Source organism: Podarcis liolepis (genome assembly GCF_965112155.1).
Source record: "Podarcis liolepis genome assembly, chromosome: 6".
In the NCBI taxonomy this organism is placed as follows: Eukaryota; Metazoa; Chordata; class Lepidosauria; order Squamata; family Lacertidae; genus Podarcis; species Podarcis liolepis.
In genome coordinates, this window is record NC_139559.1 from 68,490,325 (window position 1) to 68,496,326 (window position 6,002).

A 6,002-nucleotide genomic window follows, 5' to 3' on the forward strand; every position below is an offset into this window, starting at 1 on the left:
GGGTAATTTTAAAATGGCTCCAGTATGGTTTACTTTGCAGTAAAAGCAAGGGGGCTTCTGGAGGTCTGCCTGATCAATATTGGCCAAAAGCAAACCAAGAAATAACAGGTCGAAAACAACAGGGAGACTGAAAATGGCACAAAAGTCAACTAAAAACCAGGTAAAATTTTATTTTAAAGAGGGCAGCAGCAACAATAAAACACTGCATTGCAATGCCTGAGCAAATAACACCATTTTTAACTGGCACTGAATAGTTAAGAGCCGTGTGCACATAAGGTAAGCACATAGGGACAAGACTCCACAGTCTTGAGTGTCCAGTTCCCTGATCACCAGCTTCATGACATCATCGGATAGTGAAACTTATAGAAAGACCTCACTCAAAGCCCTCAAGTCACAGACAGGATTACGTGGGAGAAAATGGTCCTTCAGTTTCAGATGCCCCTACCACATTTTAATCCTTACCTTTTGATTTATTTCATTTTATCATGCACACTTCAAAGCATGACAATCACAGCTAGGGAGAAACTAATGTGTCTGGAGGCAAATTCTGGAGAAGTCCTTTCTCAAGGCCAAATCTGGGGTGATACTTGCCTGTAGGGACTCAGCTATACAGCTGCAAATAAAAGGTTTTAAGTGTGTTTTAAGTGCAATATACAATGTGACACTAGATGGCAATGGTGAGCCTTATAGAAAATTCAATGCATTTTTAAAAACATTTTTATAAAAGCATTTTGAGAATGTCTTTTATATGTGTGTATATTCCACCTAGGTGTTTAGATATTTGTTATTGTACAGTATAATGTTTAATGAATTTTAAAATTTGCCTTGGCCCCATCAAGTTAACAGGGCTTTTAATGAATATTAAAAATTCATATATGTACACACACATAAATATAAATATAAACTTTGCCTTGAGAACAGTTATTTTGAGCTTTTATCCAAATTTCTTTGCAGACTCATCACAGCATACAGTTGCTAACCTTGGCGTCTCAAATTTCATTGGTGCCGTGCGCAACACCAAAATCTGTTGTGAATCTTGCCTTCATAGTTATGGCACCTGCTACAGAACCCCATAAGTTCTAGAGGAGCTGGGAGCTGGGGGCACTGATATGCAGTGGTTCTGCTCCTTCCTTCTGGTCCATGTCCAGAAGGTAGTGTTGGAGGATGAGTGCTTGAACCCCTGGGCTCCCACTTGTGGGGTGCTTCAGGGCTCCGTCCTTAAAAAGCATCTTACAAAGATGCTTTTTAACATCTACATGAAACATCTGGGAGAGATCATCTGGAGGTTTGGGCTGGGTGTCCACCAGTATGCAGATGATACCCAGCTCTACCTCTCCTTCAAATCAGGACCAGTAAGGGCAGTGAAGGTCCTATGGGGCTACCTTTGAAGGTGACTCAGAAACTACAACTAATCCAGAATGGGGCAGCTAGAATGGTGACTGGGAGTGGCCACCGGGACCAAAATACACTAGTTCTAAAGGCTCTTCAATGGCTCCCAGTACATTTCCGAGCACAATTCAAAATGTTGGTGCTATCCTTTAAAGCCCTAAATGGCCTCGTCTCCACCCTCATCTCTCAACCCAGACAATGAGGTCCTCCTCCGAGGGTCTTCTGGTGGATTCCTCATTGCAAGTTACAAGGAACCAGACAGAGGGCCTTCTTGGTAGTGGCACCCTCCCTGAGGAACACCCTCCTTTCAGATGTCAAGGAAATAACCAAGTATCTGACTTTTAGAAGACATCTGAAGGCAGCACTGTTTAAGGGAATTTTTTTAGGATTGGTGTTATTATTATGTTTTTGGATATGTTGTAAGCTGTACAGAGTGGCTGGGGAAAGCCAGCCAAATGGGCGGGGTATAAATAAAATAATGATCATCATCATTCTGTTTCTTTGTTTTAAGATCACAGCTTGCTGAAAGGCTACAGAATTGCTTTGAACATAAGGGATCGATTTTCTGATGGTTATATTGTTATAGCTCTAGAACAACAGTATGCTTCTCTGTTATGTGAAATTGTGACACCAGTCATGTCAGTTTTGTTCTCATAACCTTGGAATTCAAATTGTGATGATTTAAGTGTATTAGCTCATTTCTGATCAACATTAAAATATTTTTCCAAGACTGCGTGGTGAATGACAATAGCTCATAAATACTTTTCTTCTTTTCTGAGTAGAATAACAATGTTTATTCTTTGAGTAAAGAATTATTTTATTTCTCAAACAAGCAATCAGGGAAATAAAAGTTTGCATAGTGAGGAGAACACAGACAATGAAGCACAACGAGCAAACACAATGTTTGGTGCCTTCTACAGGTTATGAATGACTCATACCAGCTTACCTTCCCTGCTGTTACTTTCTCTCCCTTTTCCAATATAACAAACGGAAACATTGGGAACACCCGTTTCAGTCCACACCATGGCTTTTTACTACTTTTCTGAGAATTCGTTATGATGATTCTAGGTGGGCAGTTCTGAAAAAATCTGTGGATAGGCAAATTATGAGAAGTCTCAAGGACAGCACATGAAATTATTGTGCATGGTAGATATAGCAACGGTAACTTCACAAGTGTAGTCGCAGAGCCGGCCCCTACTATTTGACAGAGTGAGATGTCCACCTAAGGTGGCAGATACTGAGGGGTGTGGAGCAAACCGAACTGTGTGTTCTGCAGGATCTGCCCTGGACCCCCTAAACAAGCCTGATGGCTTCAGGTGGAGGAGAATATGCTTTCCTGTGGCCAGTGTTGAAATGAGACTCAAATGCCAGAATGGTTTGCTTCTGTTTGTGACAGAGGATGGGGAGAGCCACCTTGTCCTTTGCCTCAGGCAGCAAATGTCTTGGGTATAGTAGACATTTGATGGACAGGGGGGTGGCACTATTTGCAGATCACCATAGTATTTTATTCTTTATTACCATCTCTTTCTGTTAACCGCTTGGAAAGCTACAAAGCTACGAATGATGATGAAAGAGAAAATGGTGCTTGAGTCGTGAGAGAAAAAGCGGGGGAAGGAATGAATGAGATTCACAAGACCCATCCCAAACCCTTTACAAAAGTTAACACTCTCAGCTTTAAAAAAATGTCAGCTAATGTTGCAGTCTTAGGCACGACTACACAGAAGTAAGTCCCATTGAGTTTGATGGAACTTACTTTCAGGATTGCAGGATTGCATCACAGGAGGTAAGGAGGCTGAACTCCCCCCCCCCCAGTCAAGCACTGTATAAATATTTATTTATTACATTTGCACATGCCGGTATCAGGGCGGTCACAACATAGAATCACAATATAAAAACACAAAATACATACTAAAAACAAAAACAACCCAATAACCCCCCCCCCATTTTAAAAGAGCATTTAATGTCACTCAGCCAAAAGCCTGGTTAAAGAGGAACATTTTCACTTGGCGCCTAAAGGTATATAATGAAGGCACCACGAACTTCCCTGGGGAGAGCATTCCACAGATGGGAAGCCACCGCAGAAAAGGCCCATTCTCGTGTTGCCACCCTCCGGACCTCTCATGGAAGAGGCACACAAAGAAGGACTTCAGACGATGACCTCAGGGTCTGGGTAGGGTCATATGGAAAGAGGTGATCCTTGAAGTATTGAGGTCCTTGAGCCAATAAATACGTTGGACTAGGTGTACTATAGACATATGTTGAATATTTTCTACAGGTGTGCACACAAAGTGCAGTCATTTCTTAGATACAGAAGCAGCTGGCAAAAGTAATACTGGTAACTGTACAAGATACATCTGTACAAGATACATTCTTAGGAATCATACTTTTTGGTGGCCAAGTCTATGAAGCTCTGAACCCAGGGAATTAATATATTTTAGTCTATGTACTTAGATCAGATCGCTAAGCCGTCCTCATCTAACTAAGGTGGTAGAACTGAATTCCTGCATTATAGTATATAACATAAATCACCATTATGAAAGAATGAGAATTTTGTAAAAAAAGAGAGAGAGAGAAAGAAAGAAAGAGAAAGAGAGAGAGATTCCATCTGAGTTTCTACTATTGGATTCATAACTCAACAAGCAAATTATGACGTATGGTAGAGCCAGTTTTCTCATCACTATTCAAAACACGGAAGCTAAAACTTCAAAATTGTGCTTCAGTTCCTCAAGAGATCTGTCCCCAGTCAAGAATAGTCTAGAAATCACAGGCCACTACTTCCATTTTCTTGCATCTATATGGACAATACCATGCCTGCATGTAGATATAATGGGTAGGGTGCAATTTAGTTGCATTCAAGTTATGAGACTTCTTTGTGAATTGTAGACCCCCATTAATGATTATTATTTCTACAAGAATAAAAAGAAATTAATATTTTAAATGACCATTTAACCATTCCACCCTACTGTTACGAATCTCTTTGAAATGAAATTGGCAAATGGATTCTTAATGACCATATTTATATGGAAATAACAGGGATTGGCGCTTCATTTCTTTTAATTATTTGAAATGGCACCATGTGGTCTAAGGGGGCAAAGCTTAGGGTGCAGATGATCAAACATTTTCAGTCCCTTTTTCCAAATTAATGAGATCCGTTTAACAAGGAAAAATTGCTGAAGTATTCTAAACCATATTATCACCCCCTCCACCCGCTGCAAACTGCAAAACTATTGGTTTCCTGTAATCATAAACTCACACAACAGCACTATAACTGAGAAAAAAGGGCATTGCCTATAAAATAGCCAAAGAAATAAAGGAAAGGGAATATGTCAGCATTAATATCCAACAAGTTGGTGATTAGTCATAGGCTTGATAATTAAAATATGTATATGCTTGCCTCAGAGATGGTAAAGAAATGTAGTTAAAAGACTGCAAGCAGGGTTCACAGTAGGAGGTTTTTTAAATATTATTAATTGATGGATGAGTTAAGCTGCATTGGCTGAAGAAAATGTAAGAATGTGGGGAGGTGTGAAGGAATGGAAACGAGACAGGAGTTGATGGTTCAAGTGGGCTGTGTACCAAACTCCCATGAGCTTCACAGAAATCTCTTCTATTAGCAAGCATATGCAAAACACACCTGACACATTCAAGACTTTGCCCTTTGCCTTCCTCCAATCCCAACCCCCCATGGGTGTCGCCCAGTTATTTGCGGAACCTGTTCCATCCACATCATGTTCTCATCAGAGGGGAAATCAGCAACCTTTGCAAAAGAGACAAAGGTCAAGGACAGCGCACGACACATTGCAAAGGAAACAAAAGGTGAGAGATAGGTCATGGCGGCTAGACACGCTGTGGCGTGTCTTATGGTGGGGGTGCCCCCACCCTGTGCACACCATCCCTACAGTCGTGAAGTTGCTTCAGTTTCAGGAGTCAAAAAAGAAGCTGGTCTCTTTGACTGGCCCTTGTGAGTCCCCCGAACACTCCCTCTCCCTAGCCACACCCTCTCTGGATGGAACATAGCGTAAAATGGACATTAATTTCTCTGTCCACATTTCTCTGACTCCGCCCACATGTTGCCCATGGAAAGTTGTTTAGAAGAGAATATGGCCCCCAGACTCACAATAGTTCTCTGCCACTGGTTTAGACTACTCCCCTGTGATTTATGCTACAAAAACTTTGGCCCAAGAAATCTGTTCTACCTATCCAAAGTGCTCATTCTATCTTGTTGTCCAGCGCTTTCATTAATTTTGCCCATTAATGTTTCTCTTCTAGCATTATTAGTCAAAATGGCCTAACCTCCAGCGGCATTCCAGCTCTGGAATTTTATCTACTTAAATTAAAACAGCAGTTCTGCTCATAAAGGAAACAATACCGGCAAGTCACATTCCTTCATTTGCTTGGCTGCTAACATTCTAAAGGCTAATATTTGATATTATTAATAATGCTAAAGTCAGGAGTTAAAGATTAAGCAAGGGATACAAGAATCCTCACAAAAGTTTAAAAATATCATTAGGTTTCTTTGTACAAGTATGCAAATCAATCTCTGAAATAAATCCCAGGAGAAAACTATATTTTAAAATATATTTGAATTCCTCTTTAGTGCTATTTAACCCTCG